The following is a 19,909-nucleotide window of genomic DNA, read 5'->3' on the forward strand; positions in this document are numbered from 1 at the left end:
CTCCACGCCTCCTTATAACCTGCTCCATTGGTCAGACAGTTCAGGGCCACAGTCCAGTTTGGAAAAAGGAATAAGAAAGGCTATAGAGAATGGAGAAGATGTAGGGACATTTCCTGTGTTAGAAATAGCGGACCCCAGTGTCCCCGGTGGGGTTCGGAGGAGCCACATACCCATAGAGTGGAAGAGAGTGGCGACTCTTAAAGAGGCTTGTACCAAGCATGGCCCTAATTCACCCTTTGTTATAGCCATGCTTGAAACTCTCAGCGGTCAGTTCGTTCTGACTCCTAATGACTGGAAGAGCTTAGCTAGAGCCTGCCTTACCCCTGGGCAGAATGTGATTTGGGTATCAGAATTTTCTCAGAGGGTAAAGAGCACTACCGGTGGGCTAGGGGCTCAGGCCCCCCAGGCTTATCAGCAATTTACAGGAACAGGGCAGTTTGAGGCTACAGGAAATCAATTACAGTACTCAGCCTCTGATTATGTTTTGATTGCCGGAATGGCTATTGCCGCCTGGAAGGTTATAGCCTCTAAGAAAGAGAGAGAGTTTCCCATGACTAGGATTACGCAAGGAAACAATGAGCCATTTACTAATTTTGTGGCCAGGCTGCAGGAGGCAGTAGGTCGAGATATGGGAGAGGAAAACCAAGGGACAGAGATAGTGTTGAGGACATTGCTGCGGCAGAATTGTAATCATGACTGCAAAAAGGCAATGCTGGGACTGCCAAAGAATGCATCTGTTGAAGAGATGATACAGAGATGTGAAAGGGTAGGAAGTCAGGTCTACTTGGCACAGGTGCAAGGGAAGTACCTGGCCGCCGCCTTAAGTAATATCTCTTTGGAGAAAAAATGTTTTAACTGCGGAAAACCGGGACACCTTAAGAAAGAGTGTAGGAAAGAAATAAGTACAGGGAGGGGCCAGGACCCTTGTTTTTCATGTGGAAAGCCAGGTCACTTAGCTAAACAATGTAGGAAGTCGGGAAACGGGGTGAGGGGCCCCTCGAGGGCCCCGAAAGTGTACCCTTTGGCAGAGAATCGGGACGGCCCCTTGGAGGGAGAATACAGGAGATTATGGGGCCAGAGGAAGGAAAGCAACACCTTTACAGCTTAGAGAAGTGCCAGCTTGCAGCTCATCAGTTTGCCATGATTCCCCTGAGAGACCCCATACAGGAGGAATCCCTAATATTACAGAACCCCTCTCATGCACCCATAGTTATATATACAGGAGTTTATCCCACCGGCACCACAGCACTTCCATGCTCCAATGTGGTAGCCGAGCCAGCTCATATAGACAATCAGCTTCCCATAGCTATTGCCCTTCCTTTAAAGCACTCAGTTCAAATCCAATTACTAATGGAATTCCCATGACTGGCCTCCTTGATACTGGAGCGGATAGGACCTGCCTTAGCGGTCGCTCAGTACCCCGGCACTGGAAGCTTAAAGAAAGCCAGAGACCAGTGTGGGGAATAGGAGGGTGCCAAAATACCTTAGAGACAATGCACCCAGTAAAGTGGGAGGCAGAGGATCGCTAAGGGACCGTATGGCCGTTGGTGATTCCAGGACTTAGTTTTAACATCTGGGGCAGGGACATTATGAGCCGCCTTGGGATGAAGCTATCAAATTTTTAGTAAGGGCCATTGCAGTTGCACTGGAGTCCCCACCCTTGAATTGGAAGTCAGACACCCCGATTTGGGTGGAGCAATGGTCCCTGACCCCAGAAAAACTCCAGGCACTACAACTATTGGTTAAGGAGCAATTAGAAAAAGGAAATATAGAACCATCAAAGTCACCCTGGAATGCTCCTGTGTTTGTTATAAAGAAAAAATCCGGGAAATTCAGGTTCCTTACAGATCTAAGGAAGGTAAATCAGTCTCTCATGCCTATGGGAGCCCTGCAACCAGGTCTCCCTTCTCCTAATGCCATCCCGGAGGGTTGGTCACTTATAATCATTGATATTCAGGATTGTTTTTTTTCCATTCCTTTAAACAAAGTAGATTGTCCTCGGTTTGCTTTTACAATACCTCACCCCAATAACGAAGGACCTGCAAAGAGGTATCAGTGGAAGGTATTGCCCCAAGGTATGAGTTGCAGCCCCACCATCTGCCAGTGGTATGTTAATCAAGCCTTAGAAAGCCCCAGACAGCAATACCAATGCAAAATCATCCATTATATGGATGACATCCTTATAGCTGCACCTCAGCTCAAGGAACTGGAGAAGTGTTTCCAAGCAGTAGAAAGGAACCTTTTAGGACTAGGATTAGTTATTGCTCCTGAAAAGATACAGAGAGGACCCAATTACAAATATTTGGGATATCAGATACAGGGCACCATCATTCGGCTGGAACCCCCAAAATGGGATATAAAGATCCAAACACTCAATGATGCTCAGAAACTAGTAGGAGCTATCCAATGGATAAGATCAAAGGTGCCTATACCTTTACCTCTCATGCAACCTTTATATTCACTATTGACAGGAGACTCTGCTTTAAATTCCCCACGAACATTGACTCCTGAAGCAGCCAAGGCCATAGAGGCAATAAAAAAACAATTTTTAGAGTCCACCACATTTCGGTGGGATCCAGGAGGAGATCTGGAGGTATCTATTATCTCCACCACACCTCCCTATGCCGTCATACACCAAAAAGAGAAGCCCCTAGAGTGGGTATATTTAAGTAAAACAGGAAGCAGTTTACTAAACAAGTGGGAATTTCTAGGACGGTTAGCACTAGAGGCAGTAAGAAGAGCCACCCACATATACCAAAAACAGCCAATTCTTTATGCTACACTCACCACTAAGGATGTAGAAGAGTTAGCTCAGAATCATGTTTCTTGGGCCACTATACTCCACTGGGCCCAGATGAAACCAAATTCGACTTTCCTATTCAAAGAATTATTACAGTGGGCCCCAGCACCAGTGAAAAGGTACTCACCAAACCCAGTAGAAGGGCCTAACATTTTTACAGATGCCACGAAACATCACAAGGCATCTATTTATAATTCGGCCTCCCAAGAGATATATATAGTTAACACACCCTACACCTCTACTCAACAGAACGAATTGGAAGCTATAATCCAAGCTCTCCAAATATATAGTGACATACCCATTAATATTATCACTGATAGTCAGTATGCATCTTTATTAATTTCACGGATTGAGGACTCTATTGTAGATTATCGGTCCAATATTTTTTCACAGTGTGAGCGGCTATTGACCACCATTAATAACAGAACACACCCTTTTTATGTTTTACATGTGCGCTCACATACAAATGGCACAGGACCAATTTTTGAAGGAAATCAAATAGCAGACAATTCACTATACCTGGTAGGGCACACTGTGGAACCACAAGAAAGGGCCCAAAAGGCTCATGATAGGTTCCACCTAGCCACAGAAGCCCTCTGCAAATTATATGGGATAACTCAGGAACAGGCCAGAAAAATTGTTAAGAGCTGTCTCCAATGTATCCCATTCCACCCATCTCTAGACCAGGGTGTCAATCCTCGTGGCTTGGCACCCAATGAAATTTGGCAAATGGATGTCACCCATCTTAAGGGCCAGTGCATACATGTGACAGTTGACACATAGTCCGGATTCCTTATGGTGACTTTACAGCCAGGTGAATCAAGTGCTAAAGTAATTCAACATCTTTGGCACTGTTTTTCTGTTTCAGGCTTACCCTTAGAAATAAAGACAGATAACGGCCCTGCCTATACTTCTCAAACCCTTACACACTTCCTCCGCGATCTAGGGATTCGACATGTTACAGGAATCCCCTACAATCCACAAGGCCAGGCCATAGTGGAAAGGGCCAATCTCACCTTGAAGGCGATCCTCGCTAAACAAAGAAGGGGAAAAGGTCGCCTAACACAATCAGAGCTTGATACAGCTGTGTATACACACAATTTTTTGCATATCTCAAGAAACTCACATACTACTCCAGCTATGAGACATTTTGTGACTTTTCCAAGACAACCCCGCAAGGAAAGTAATACCCAGGCTGGATATAAAGACGCATGGGCCATGGTAAAGGATATGGCCTCAGGGAAATGGAAAGGTCCGTATAAGATACTAATATGGGGTCCAGGGTATGTTTGTGTCTCCACAGGAAAAGGTGATGCGTGGATTCCCATTAGAAGGATCCGTAGGTGGGAACCGAGGTTGGAGACGACGGAGACGCAGGAGGCGGAGACCCCGGAGAGCCCAGAGACCCCGGAGAAGGATCATACACCACCTGAGCCTGCTGCTGACAGCTTTAACCTTGCTGCCCAGAGAGGAAGCAGCCCTCATCACAACCGCAGACACTGGTGCTGACAGCTTCCCATCTAGGCATCCTTTTTTCGCCAGCTGAATGAGGACTTTGATATCACAAACCCAGGACACTTGGGTGGGGAGGAGGTGACCAATTTTCCACCTGTATAGATCCATTTGCAAGATTAAGGGAGTGGTGATGTAAGGCGCCTACACCAGCTGCTTCTCTTAAAATATGCTTTGGGATTTTAGTTGATTGCACTTCCCCTGTTGTAACTCAGCCATTTAGTTTCATCTTTGTTTTATTTGATGCCTCCCTTTGTCAGTTGTGCTAGCTGCAGATTTCTGTGTGAATGAAGTCTTGTTGTAAGGTACTCATATGCTAAAGGCCTTCCTTAATCCACTCAGCCTCCAGCCACTGTTTGCTCTAGAGCCAGGTGCGCTCCGCGCATAACAAAGAAGGGGATATGTTGGGACTGGAAGCTCAATTCCGTGTGGACAGTCTCGGGCAGGTAAAAGTGGGACTTCTAAATCTTAGAGTCTTACGAGGCCCTCCATGAACAGCGGGGGTTCGAGAAGGTCAGACCGAGCTAGCTCGGCTAGCTCGGGTATTTCTGCCTCTCCCCCGGAGATACCTGATGGGTGGAGTCTCCCTGCCCTCGAGGTCGTCCCGGATTGGAGCACACCTAGTTACCTAACAGCACGGTATTGAGATGCAAACTGTGTGGCTGAAGATTAAGTAGGATTGAGGAAGCCTAAAAGCTCTCTTAGCACGTGTGGAGCCAAAGAGAAAAGTAGGGCTCCGCTTCTTTTCTTTCCTCTCTCCCCTCCCCCTCTCTCCCCGCTTGTACTTCTACTTCCATTCCCTTAAGCTTAGCCTTCTTAGGAAATCTCCCCCTCTTCGTCCTAAGAAAGAAGACCCCCTGCACTTGTAACCGAAACCCTGTAATAAAGCTCAACCCCTGTTTGACTCTGGAACGTCCTTTCTCTCATCCGTGCATCCGGCGTGGCCAGCCGAAGACCTGGACAGGTAAGAAAGACTCGGGTAGCCCAATACAGGCCTCTAGGCTTGGCACTACATTATATGGTCTTTCCAAAAATTTTCCTTATTCAAGTTTTCAATTGGACAATATATTCAAGCCTTCATGATTCCTATATAATATTGTCCTGATTTGCCCTAATTAGAAGAAGAATCTTCTCTTCTTCACTCCTTCTCTATATTTTTCTTTGGCCCTAGTTTAACTCTTGATATCTCTGAAATTGTGAATAGCTAATAGTTAGCATTTGTATACTACTTTAAGTCTTGCATAGCACTGTACATATGTTACTTCACATAGGAAAAAATCAATAGGCTCTTGTCCCCATTTAAAAAGTTTAGTGTCACTATTTACATTCTGAAGATATTAAAAAAAAACTTCTTTTACATTTCTCGCAACTTTTATGTTTACAAGAATTTATTTAGTTCTGTTTTCCATAACATAGGTTCTTGGAAGTGATAAATTAAATTAAAGGAAATATTTTTCCTAGGGTACGACTGATCAGCTTTTGTAGAAAAACAATTTTTCATTTAAGTTTTGAAGGGAAAAACTGTGTTTGTGTGTACATGTTTGTGTCCTTTCATTTGTTATAAGTGTAATGTATTTTGAAATTTCTTTTCCAAAATTAATGTTGCTTGATCTTGTGCAATAGTGAATTTACTACCTTGATAATTGATCTCTTTCTTTATGGCATAATGGAACTTTTCACCTTTTTTTCTGTTACTGGAGTCAAAGCATTTGGCTTACAATCTAAAATTTAATTCTTACTCCCTGTAATACCTTGTTCAATGCAATTAAAATCATTGAAACTCGTTTTCCTTCTCAATAAAATGACAGCATAAGGTCCAGATGGCCACTGAGGTTTCCTCTGACTCTACCTCTACGTTTGCTTAATCATTTGAATATGGCTAAGATTTGACAATCACATTTTTGTGCATCTTAAGTCTTAGGTTTCTTTCAAGCAGTGATCAGGACATAACATTTTCAAATTATTGTCTTGTTCTAGTCATTCTGGGAATATATTCTAATGATTTCTTTAAATATGATATTCAAATTTTATATTTGTATATATAAGTATATATACATGTATACATGTGCATATGTATCTATACATGTACATAAAAGTGCATGCACACAAATATACATGTACATACATACAGATATACATATACATATGTGGAGAGAAATCATGTTTTTAATTTGTGCCCAGTTATTCTCAGCGGCAGCTTTCAAAATAAATGGCCATTTGTTTCTACTTGGATTCATTCTGGAAGGCAGTTCTACTTACCTCTTAATCCTAAAGATAAATCTATGAAAAACTAAAATATGCAAAATGAAAAGAAACTCCACGTTTAGAATAAAGTATGGATAATTGACACATTATCGAATATCAGCAGAATTATTTTTAAAATTTACGTGATTCCACAGAACAAAACAAAACAATCATATTTTGCCACTTCGTGGAATAGTATACTGGGCCATAAAAGCTTCAGTTTTGAACTAGGATATTATTGTGGATCTTTATTTGGGTGGCTGTTGCTGGAGAAAACCACTAGCAATTGTAGCTATTAATATTTATAAAATATTTTAGGTTGAGTAAGACAACAGCCGCTTAAGCTGAGGCTGCCTCTGGTGCCCTCCACTTAAGAAAGAGTTCAAATGCCAAGTAACTGATTGGAAAATGAGTAAACAGTGGGAAAAGAAACAGAATGTAGATCCTTACTTTTTCACTGAAGAGGTATTTTCTTGCATCATTCGTGATGAAGAAGATGAAAACATACAACCAGAAGAAGATAAGAAAACCAAAGCTCCTGCATCCAAAGCCTCCAAGAAAAATATGAATTGATTTCAGGCCATGTAAGAGCTCATAAAGAATTTTGAAAATGAGGCAAGAGAGATAAAGGGAATAATTGGGAAGAGAAATGAGAATGATGCAAGAAAATCATGAAAAAGGTGTTAACAGTTTGCTAAGGGAAACCCCACAAAAAATGCTGAAGAATAACATTGAAGAATGCGATGTAACTGAGCCAGATCAGAAATGAAGTTAGTTCGAGCTTCTCTCATGATCAACAGTGGGAGGAGGGTATAAGTAACCACTGAATTCCCAACATGAAAGGTATAAAAAATCAGAAAGAGGAAGAGGAGGAGGAGGAGGAGGAGGAGGAGGAGGAGGAGGAGGAGGAAGAAGAAGAAGAAGAAGAAGAAGAAGAAGAAGAAGAAGAAGAAGAAGAAGAAGACGAGAAGAAAAAGGAGGAGGAGGAAGAAGAAGAGGAGGACAAGGGAGAGGGGAAGGGAAGTAGGAAATATGAAAGAAAAATTAAATTAAGAGAAATCATAAAATAATACTTAAAAGTAAACTCTTTTGATTTACCCGCTTTTCATTTTTTGAGTGAATTTTATATATTATTGAAATAACAGACAAAACAATGTGTGCATAAAATGCATGTATAAAAGATGTTAGCCAACAGAACATTTACTATTTCACAAGATACACTTGTAATTCATATTCTAGAGTTTTAAAATTGTTTCTAAAGCGAATCATGCTAACTAGAATTTTTAGTCTATCCACCTATACATAGATAATTAACTCTCCCCTAATCATTTTTGTTAAACGTGCCCTTAGTAGATGGAAAACAAGAAACGTTTAAAAGATCCACACAATTATTAGTTGTTCATTACTTACATAGATTTTTTACTTGGCTTGATAGAGGTCATATGCTATGCTTATCATGTGGTTGATTTATCTATCTATTAGTTTAAAGATGTATATTTCACCCTTGGCATTTCTCTTTCCTGCGATGGTCAGCTATGGGTCTGAGCTGCACCATGTGCAGTCGCCACACACCGGTAAAAATGTCTTGGCAGACAGGAGTCTCCAGCGGCAGCGTGGATCTTTTGACCCACAGGTGCCCGAGGTCAGTGAGAGGGTCTTTTTGGCTGGGTGAGGGGGAAGCGGGGTGTCCCCATAGCTCAGGCCTCATGGGAAGGGTGGCAGACCTTAAGCCTGACTGAATGCAAATGGATAATCTAATCCTGCCTGGAACTGACATGAAGTCGGGGAGATATTGTATCCCTGCAACGTCCCTACTCTTGGTGGCAATTTCCTATAGTCAAAAGGTTTGTAAGCTTAATACCAGATATATTCAATTATAGATTATGGGTAGGGGAACATCCAAGGTTAAGTATAAAATTAAGCTATTAGGCATAGGACTTTAGATCAACAACAATAAGTTAGGGTCCTTTAATTCTTAGCAATACTGTGGAGACAGGTTAAGAGCTTGTAAAGTTAGCAGCTTAAATATTATTTGTGTTTCAGTTGGTTGATGTTTAAAAAAAATATATATTTTTTGGTCCATATTGTAAATGCTTTAAAAAGAAGTATCACCTGACCAAAAGTTTGAATTATTTTATCTATTATAAACTGTGTTAAAAAATGAAAAATCAAAATTGAAAACAAAGAAAAAGAAATTAAAGAAACACACAGAAAAAAAAAAGATATTAAACAACCCCCACTTGATCTTTCCATTCGTATTCATTAGTTGTCACCACTTCTCTCTTTTCTCTTTTATGGATAAAATATCCCAGAAACTGTGAACAATTTAAAACACTACTTCCTTTTTTCTAACTCTATTTTTAATTCTATGCCCACTGACTTTTAAGCCTCCTCTTTAAACTGAAATTGTTCTCTCCAAAGATACTAATGATCTCTTACTTAAATTTTTTTTTCTGTCCTCATTTGCTTTTCCTCTCTGCAACCTTTGAAACCATTGGTCACTCTTTTCTTCATATACTCACCTCTCTTTAGGTTTCCTTGATATTACTTCATTTTGGTTCTCCTCAAGTCCCTCTTCTTTCTACTTTGCTAAGTCTTTATCTAGCTGTCAATCACATGATCGAGGGCTCTGTCTTCAGTCTTCTCCTTTTATATTATTTCACTTGGCAATCTTGTCTACTCATGACTTTCGAATATGTTTGTCTTTCCCTACCTTCTCTCCTGATCTCTATCATTAAATCTTCAACTGCCTATTTGTAAACAGATGTCCTGCTGGCCTCTTAAAATGAACATCAAAGGCTGAATTTATTATATTTCTTCTAAAGCTCTTTAAAACCCTTCATTATTCCAGAATTTCTTATTACTGTCAAGGGCACCACTATCTCCTCAATTTTGTAGAGTGATTTTGGGTATCATCCTTGACTCCTTTCTCTAACTCACCCACATATCTAATTAGTTGCTAAGTATAGTCAATGTTGCCTTCATAACTTCTCCTATATGAAACACCTTATGTCCTCTTACACTGCACCCATTCTGGTAAAGGTTCTAATCACTTAAAATCTAGATTATTGCAACAACCTGTTGCATGCTTTTCCTGAATTAAGTCTTTCCCACTCTACTCCAGCTTTCAGTCAGCTGTCAAATTCATTTTCCTAATATCCAGGTTTAACTGAAGTGCAGATCTTACCCAACCTCACCATTTAATAAGCTGCAGTGGTTCTTTATCATCTTCAGAATTAAATGCAAAACGCTCTGGCTTTTAGACCCTTTGTAATCTTGTCCCTTTCTACCTTTTCAGCATTGCTTTACCTCCTCCCACATACTCTGCAATACAGAAACACTGGTATCCTTTTTGTTCTTTGCATAAGAGAACACATATACCGACTTCATGTATCTTCACTACCTATTTTCTTTGACAAGCATTCTCTCCCCCTTCATCTGTTCCTCTTGCCATCCCTGGGATACTGTCAAGGCTCAGATAAATTCATACTTACTAGAAAATAAATCGTTTCAAATGTCCCTTAATTCTAATGTCTTCTTTCTGTTGCTTAACTGCAATTATGCAGTATATATTTTATTTGTACATAGTTATTTTACATGTTGTCTCCCCCATTAGATAGTGAGTTTCATGAGAGAAGGGACTATCGTTTGGCCTTTATTTTTTGTATGCCTAGTATATTGCACAGTGCCTATCATGTTGTAGTCACTTAATAAAGTCTTATTAACCAACTGAGTAACTCCTAGTGTTGTAGTTTTCTACATATGTGGTCCCACTAAATCTAAAACTCATAGCCTTTACATTGCCTGTGATGTTGACAGGCTTATGCATGATATCCCAACGAGTCTATATTACAAGCAGAACTTGAACAGAGATCTCTTGGTTCTAAGGTCTAAAGTCTTCCACTTTCACATGTTGCCTTAGATGCATATAGCTATTATCCATTCATCCATGCAACTATCTACCCATCCATCCATCCATCCGTCCATTCCTCAATCAATCAGTCTAGCTAGCTAGCTAGCTATAAAACTAGCTAGCTAGCTAGCTATTTCATCTAGCTACTGTAGCACCTGCAGAAGAATTTGTCAGGTAATATAACTAGCATTAGAAACTACTTATCTATTTATCATTCTATCATCTATCATGTGTTTTTCTCATCAATGAACAATTTCTCCTGAAATTTAAGCAAGTGGGTCATAATTAGGAAGATCTCTTTAAGTTATAAATAGTTAACAATATCATATATATATATATACACACACACACACATATATATATGTATATATGTGTATATATATACATATATATATGCATTTTTCTCCCTTATTCTAAATTAAATGTTTTTTGAGATACTTCACCTAAGGTGTTTTCATTTTTTCCTCATTCCAGCTAAACAACAGCAACAACAACAAAACAATCAATACAGTCATATGCAGGGGATTTTTGTACTGCAGCACTTTTGGTCCTGTTGGAGGAAAAGTAACCTGAATGAAGAAGGAGAAAAAGAAAACATAAAGAAAAGATTAATTAGAAATGAAATAGATATACAAGTAAATTACACCTATAGACTGCATAGTGACACTGATCATACAAATGGGAATTACCAGTAATTCCTAGCTAAGCCAATTCACTTCACAAAGGTCTATTTGTGCTGCCAGTGAAACAAGGGAAAAACAAGGGAAAAAAAGAAGAAATTAGGAAAAAAAGAAAGGAAGTAGGAAAAAAGAAGGCATAAAAGTATCTATGGACTGATTGGAGAAATCTCATGTAATGGTCACAGAGGCAACACACGCATTACATCCTCACTTTGAAAGACTCAAGGGCAATGTGACTTTTTCCTTACCACTAATAAAGAAAGATCTTTAAATTTTATGGAATTATCAAAACAAACAATGTGTGTACTAGAAATATGTTTTTAATAATTATTTAGAAAATGTGAAAAGCTAGATGATGTAAGACTTACTTTATTCTCTTGTTAATTTAAGTTTTCTTAATTTGGGATCTCACTATATATTGAAAGTCCAAGAATAAATGATATTGTTCACTCAAGGTCAGAGAATTGAGACCTAAAATTGAATTCAAATGTAGTTCATGTCTCTGACCAAAGACTCTCACATAGAAAGAATATTAAGTTTTGTGTTGTTGTGACTAACTATCCATGTAACAACAAGAAATAATTTATCAGCCTATTTTCATCCTCTAATGCTTAAAATATCTCTAAAAATAATAAAAAGGAGTTATATATAGTAAGTAAAGTTGGTTTAGGTCTTTGTGTTCACTCTTAATTAAATCAGTCATCCTATAATGGAGGAAAAATGTATCTTTCTTTTAAAAAATATTTCCCAATAATTAGAATTAAAACACACACATATGTATGTACACATAGATACTCGCAGGTATGTGTATATTTCCAATTTGGGCATATCCATATTTATGGGTGGATATAGGTATGTCTTACTTATGTGTGTATATACATGCATGTATGCATACATACACGCATGGTTTTATTTTTCAGATTTTTGTATATACATATGTATTGGTATATGTATCCAAAGGTTATTCCTAGAAGACAAGTAGTAAAGGCATCTCAACAGAGTTCTCAGAAGATAATTGCACACTATTAATGAGTATATGAAAGATCATTCCAAATTAAAACCTGCAGCAGCTAACAGAGTCTATCCATAGAAACCCAAAATCAAAGTTTTGCGTTCGTTCAGAAATGTCCCAAGTGATTAATTCAATTGAGTCCATCCTGATCAACTATTTCATAATGGCCCTTTTCAAAAGGATGTCCTGTGGGTATCTCATACTCATTGAACCAAAACAGAACTTATAATCTTTATTTTTACATTTAAATATTCTTCATTCAAATATTATATGTTTTTAATGTTTTTTCTCTGTGCTTGTGTGTTCACAAGAATTTTGGGATCTTCAATCAGAAAACCATGCTTGCTCCTATCGCACACACTTTTAGCACATGTGGATCCATCATAAGCCCTCGTGACATGTTTTTTGTCTTGGACCAGAAAAGAACGTTAGATCTCACAACACAAACATCTCAGAGTTTTCCTGGGCACGCATCACAGGCCAATTTTGGTGATTTTCCAATTTTCTTGTGTAGTGTTACACTTTCTTACAAGTATAAGTAATTCTATTACCTTGGGTTCATAATATTCAAGTTTTCTTGGAAGCTGTATTGTAGAATATGTTATGATGTATCAAATGCAGAACTTTTAATTTCTTCCAGATCTGTCTTCAGAACAGGGAAAAAGAATTTATTTTATTTACACCAATTTCCACTCTTTATTTAAAGAAAAAGTTACATAATTAATAATATGGAATTAAAAATAAAACTGCAACAACGATTTGTTACAAAAATCTCTAGTTTCAGTATTTGGGGACAAAAGACTTGAATTTGAATGTTGTTTTAACAACTTAATACTTGAGTGACTTAGCAAGTACCTTAACCTTACTGAGCCTCAATTTTTTTAATTTTAAGAATAAATATATGATATAATGTTGTATAGCTCAAGGTTTGAATGCTACATGACAGCTGAAGTATACACACATATTCATATATGCCCTCATATATATATATATATATATATATATATATATATATATATATATATATATATATATATATATATATATATATATATATATATATATATATATATTTGCCTATATCTCTATTTGTATATGTATATGTATGTACATCTATACACACATATATTTTTGTAGGTACTATTTTGAACAGTGAAAAAACGTAGTTACATATAAGAAATAAAGACTACATATGTTACTTGTTGGGGTTTGCTGTTTGGAAGTCAAAATTTTAAGGTTTTGTGAATACATATTTAATTAAAGATAATTCTTATTGTTTATTTAATTACCGTAATGAATTTTTCTTCAATTTTAATTTTGAATTTCTTTTCTTCTTGATCAGAATTATTGTCTTTGTACTTTATGAATTAATGTATATTTTCACATGAGGATACAATTATTTTGATTGACTTACTATGTAATAAAGAATTCCAAATTAGTTGTGCCCAGAGTGATCAGCAGGTTGTTGTCGCTGGTAATCAATATATTATTCTTATTGCCTATTATGGTATTCTTTGGTGTTAATCACTGCTGCTTGAATTTAATAGGATTACTGGGATATTGATTCTCTGAGGCTTAATTTCACATGTATTGTATAATGCATTGATTTTTCAGTGCTTACTTTCCCATACTTAGACACATAATATACTGTTCTGCTCTATGTGCTGCTAGTTAGCATTAGCACATGGTTTCACTTAGTTTTGCATTATTGCTTTGATGAATACAATCCTAGCTAGAAACATTTTTTTTTTAAATGACGGGCAACATTTTAGAAATGTAATGCGTAGAGAGACACATAAAAACACACTGAAGACTTTTAATTGCTGTAATCACCTCAAATATAAAAATAAGGACGTTGTGTGAATATTGAGAGGTACAAAAATGATGTTAATCTATAAATAAACCAAGCATTTATTAATTCCTTAATACATATAAGATACTGATCTAAGTGTTAGTGATACAAACAGAAAAGTAAGACAGCTCTCATTCTCAAAGAGCTCAGACACTAACCGAGGAGACAACATTTTTAAAGATTTGAGATGATGCAATGTTATCAACAACAGGCATGGATAAGCACATAAGATAAAGTCCATTTTCCCAAAGCTGACAGAAAGAACAAACATTTATAATCTCTAAACAAACAAACAAACAAACAAACAAACAAAAAAAGACGTTCTGAAAAATCCCTGCGTAATGATTAACTTTGTCCCCTTCTGGAGATGTAGAATTTCTTATAGTTTGTTCCTATAATGAACAGAGATTGTTCACCTATACAGACGCTGAAATTTCTAATTGTCAAAAACTTAACACTTGAAAAAGGCATAGTATTCAGTGATGGTAGGGGATCTGCATAGGTTTGTGCATCACTGTTCCAAAGCTTAGAAACTTAATGGTTAAAAGCCCATTCCCCTCCATTACAGGATTATTTTTAATAATGGATAAATCATTCAATGTAAATACTCCAGCCTAGGCAACGGGGGGAAAGATGCTGCAAAAATAGGTATGATTTAGGAAGCCATTAAAAGTCAAAATTTTGGAATTTTATGCAACATGATGTCTGAAAATACTGGAGCAGAATGTTGAAAATGCTTGCAACACTAGAAATTTAATTTGAAGGAGTGGAAATAGGCAATTGCATGCTAACTGCTTCATCTTGGTAAGTGAATAGCTATCATGCTCATTTCAATAGCCCAGAGATAGAAAATATGATGAGTTTTGCTATTGTCTGGTTTAAAGAACTAAAACTTTTTAATTGCCCTTTTAAGGTTGACATTCAAATAAGAGATTTTATAAAAGTTATATTTAAGTAGACAGGAGAATTTGCACAAATGAATAGTGGTGAGAATCAACCATCAATCAGAGAGCAAAGAAGCAGTTTGATGAGTTTTTTTTATACCTGAACAGACCAGTACCATTGAAGCATACCATCCAGTGCCATGAGTAGCTTCAAGCACCTGAGTTTTGTTCCTTCTTGTGTTTCCCTGTCAGGTTCCTATGTATCTCTGGCTGTTACAATAGGTATTATATGCACTGGTGAGACAGTGTGATGTGGGTTAATATGAGCATTGTAATTTTCATTACACATATATTTACTATGTTAGTGCCTGTAATATATTTGCCTTATTATTAAGTAAATAATGTTTAACATCTAAAATGTAATATTATATTGTGATTGTATTTTGACAATAGAAACAGAAATAGAAAACAAATTGGATGATTGGATGGGAGTTCAAGAGCTAGAGTGCATAATTTGGAACATATTTTCCCTAAAGAAATTTATCCCTGGAAACTTTAAAGAATTTGAATGTAGCCTTGTGATAATATATTCATAAATCAGTCAGTTAACACAATTATGAAATGTCAGCTATTAAATAGTATTCTAAGGAGAATGTCAAAATGAGCAAACAAATAAAATTACGTAAAAACAAGATATATACAGAATAAGTTATAGAATGTCACAAAAAAACAAATAAACAAAAAATTAAGATTAAAGAAGAAGAGGAAGATCTTTTTGGCAAAGATTGGTCTTAAGCTGAGATGGGTAAATGAGAATAAAGTATACTTGTCAGTAATGGGGAAGTTTTGAAAAAAAGAGTGTTTAAAAGGAACACTAATTTCATTTTTGTATCTCACTTAAAATATATATGACATCAAGATCTGAGAGGCAGTTAAAGAGAAGACTCTGGATATCAGCAGATAGATTAGGATTGGAAAATAGATTTAAGAATCATATGCATAGAGATGATACTTGAATCTACAGGAGGTGATTAGATCACCACGTAAAACAGTATACAGTGTGAGGAGAAGAATGCCCAGCATAGAGCCATAGTGGATACTGCAACAATAAGCACCCCAACATGTACAGGGTGGGAGGCTGCTATCACAGATACTTAGATCTGTATTCATAAAAAGAAAGGCAATTTTTGAGGGTTTAACAATTACTTTAATCACACACATGTATCATTCAGTTAACTCAGGGGAAAAAGTCAACACTGAACTTCAGGGTAAATACAGAGAAATCAAAATTCAACAGACATGCTTCCAAAATATCTGACTGTTTACATACATACATCTTTGACAGAGAGGGAATATCTGGGCTTTAAAATCTGGGAGGGGGGAGGAGGGATCCTTAAACTGTTTACCGGAGTCCTCTTCTGGTCAAAAATCACTTCCAGCCAGTAAGCCCCAAAGTAAAACCTCGTCCTCAGAGTATTTATAGAGTTTTTAGAGCCAGAAGGCATAATCTTCTGACCTGGTGCCTCAATAGAAAAAAAAAAAAAGGTACTTGAGACCCTGCTACAATACAATTTCCCAAATAAATCTTCCCTCAATGGACAGACCCTTCAATGGGTGGGGAAGGACTTCTTTAATCACATGATTCAATAAGAGGCACTTTTAGTAAGGCAAAAATAATAAAAGATCCTAATTTGAGTGGCATCACAGATACCTAGAAATCAAACAAATCTGGGATGAAGTTCCTACCAGAAGAGAACAATATCACAAGACTATAAAGAGGAGAATATCAAGGAGAATAGGATTACGTACAGAATTAAACCTTCAGAATCAAGAATGATGAGGAATGAAAAAAGCCCTTAGATTTTGCATTTAAGAGGTCATTAGTTAAAGAAAAAGAACCTACAAGTACAAAAATATTTAGAGCAGCAATATTTGTGTTATCAAAAATTGGAGCTTGAGTTGAGTTGTGATATTTGATTGTGATGTAACATCATTGTCCTATAAGAAATAACAAGAAGGATAGTTTCAGGGGAAAAAATTCTAGGACTAACTATACGAATTGATGAAAATTGAAGTGAGCTGAACAAAGAGATACTTGTACTCAGTAACAACAATATTGTAATAATAACCAACAGTCTTTCTGATACAATGATTCAAGAGAATTCCAGATGATTTGGTATGGAAAAGGATATCCATTTCCAGATACAGAACTGATGAACCCTGAGTGCAAATTGAAAAGTAGTTTTTTCCACTTTCTTTATATTTCTTGTTATTTTTTCCAACATGATTAATATGGAAGATGTTTTATTTATGATTTCATATGTTTAATTCACAGCACATTGCTTGCCTTCTCAATAAGTGGGAGAGGAGTAGCAGGGAAAAATAATATGGGATTCATTTTTGTTCAATGAATATTAAAATAATAATATTAAATATATAATTTATAATGCTGGAGAGAGTAATTTCAGTTAAATAATTGTGTTAGACTCCAAACTGAATAAAACGAAAATAAAGTGGAGGTTTATACTGCAGACAACTTTCTCAAGGAGTTCAGTTTTGAGGAAGAAGAGACAGGAAGGGAGGGAGAGGGAGAGAGAGAAAGAAAGGGGGGGGAGAGAGAGAGAGAGAGAGAGAGAGAGAGAGAGAGAGAGAGAGAGAGAGAGAGAGAGAGAGATTGTAGTTGGAGAAGATGAATAGATAAAAACCGTGATTTTCTTTTTATTTATGTATCGGTGTTTGAAGGAGACAAATGAATAATTGTAGCCAGTAGGTAAGCAACTAGCAGAAAGGGAGGGATAAAAAATTAATGAGAGTTAGAATGATAGAAGGAACAATATGGTGAAGAAGATGAGACAGAGTAGGATCACGTGCGTATGTGAAGTGATTTGCCTTGGCAAGTGGAAGGGATAGTTCTTCATGTAGAAAAAGGATCAAAAAGGAGATAATTATCATAGAAATCTAAGTAGTTTGAAATGAAAAGGAGGTTAAAAGAAGTTAACAGTAGCATGGAGAAGTCTTCAATCTGAGATACAGCACCTGGATACGGCCTTCAATCATGTAGTTATGCTTCTGTACAAGCTAAGAAGAAGAAGATAGAAATAGGTGACAAGAGATAACACTATATAGGTACTGATTTTTCCTTCCTGGGAATAAATTCTATCTTGGAAATGAATTTACTGACTCCACTGATTAAAGGACTTAAATGTCACGATGTAGAAGCTCAGCACAACGACAGGCAACTTCCCATTATATGAGTGAGATGCAGACTCTGCACTTGGAATAAAACACAAAATCTATCTCATTGATTCCTAGCCTTTTCCAGAACAGTATGAGATTTTCCTCTCTTCTAAGGATAATTTCACAAACCAACATGTAAGTTCACCACATTTAAGCTCGACAGCCCCCTTTTATTTCCAGTAGTGATTATCGATTCCAAAGCATGGGATTTCCTTAGTTTTAGTAGATTTGTAGGCAATTCTCAAGTAAATATCAAGGAATAGTCTTCCATCCTTCTCATCCTATCAGACACATCACTTCTGATGTTAACTATCTTCTCAAAAGACTACAGATCAGAACGCCCTTTTCTTGGAATCCTAGAGATTTAAAAAATACAAGAGATTCTGCAGGTGATTGTAGTAGTAATTAACATAATAAAATTCAGGTTCAAGTTTTTAGTTCAGTACTTTATGGAAAAAAATTGTTAAAAAATAACAACAAAGGTAACCAAGCCCCAGCATCGTTAGGTAAAGGAAATATGGTTGCAACAGGTTGTACGAAGTTCAAGTGTACCTAAATGGAACGTACTGACTTTCTGGAAAGTTATTAGTGCCTCTAAAGATAATTATTTACTATTTTTAATCTGTCTTTAGATATATTCATGTACATGTATATTCATATTATATATACTGACAATTTACAGTTTTAGAAAGATGAATTTAAAACAACTTGGAGCTGTAGACATGAAAAAAGAATGTATAATTTCATAGCTCATGAAATTTCAGTAATCAGTGCTAGATAAAACATAAAATAAAACTGATCTCAGAAAAAAGAAAGGAAAGCAGAGAAAGATACCTTTACTTATGTGGATACATGTATGAGAATATGAGAAGGATCAAACATTGAAGACGTGGAGGAAGAAAAACATGGGGAGAGAGAGAGAGAGAGAGAGAGAGAGAGAGAGAGAGAGAGAGAGAGAGAGAGAGAGAGAGAGAGAGAGAGAGAAGAAGAAGAAGAAGAAGAAGAAGAAGAAGAAGAAGAAGAAGAAGAAGAAGAAGAAGAAGAAGAAGAAGAAGGAGAAGAAGAGAGATAGAGAGAGACAGAGAGATGTATCATACCACTTCAAAAAAATTCAAGTCCAAACAGTTGCCAGAAATAGGCATTCAGGTTATCTTCTAAAGCAAGAAATATGAAGTGTGTTTTCTGAAGATTTTCCTTGGGGTTGTAGGATGTAGCTTTATGCCATAGTTGGAAAGTATGATTATTTTTCAGGGTATTTAAACACCTTAAAGCACTCCTCTGATCATGACAAACCCAAAGAGGTTTTCATGAAGCATCACATTTTGCAAAACAGGCAGAGAATTGGTGATTTATAACATGATTTATTAGGCATATGTATTATCACCTTCGCACAACTTGTGCAGTCCTGTCTGCTGGTAGAACATCAATCATTTGTCAATAGCATTATAGCTATATTCATTCCTATACTTATCTGCCCTCAGTTCTGAAACACTACTACTTATCATTTTAAAAAATTAAATATAAATATATTGGCATATATTACTTGCTTTTAAAAAAGTCTCACTAAAATATTGAGAATCACAATAATCCTCCAAACTAGTTAAAATAAATTAATAATGACTTCAGCATATATCTGTAGCTATATCATATACATGTTCATTGACATTTTTGCAAGTATATTCATACATTATGATCCAAAACATGATTATGATTATTATGATTGATCCCTTGCTTTTCGACCTTGAATGTTTACTGGTAAGAGAATGAAAGTAATG

General features: G+C 36.7%; 1 pseudogene; it reads left to right on the forward strand.

Annotated features, from left to right (window-relative positions):
- The first annotated feature begins 8,081 nt into the window (after nucleotides 1-8,081).
- The window catches only part of LOC140512312 (RNA-binding protein EWS pseudogene), a 175,098-nt pseudogene continuing 163,270 nt past the window's right edge, over nucleotides 8,082-19,909 (forward strand).

This window comes from Notamacropus eugenii, chromosome 6, assembly GCF_028372415.1.
Source record: "Notamacropus eugenii isolate mMacEug1 chromosome 6, mMacEug1.pri_v2, whole genome shotgun sequence".
NCBI classification, from domain to species: Eukaryota; Metazoa; Chordata; class Mammalia; order Diprotodontia; family Macropodidae; genus Notamacropus; species Notamacropus eugenii.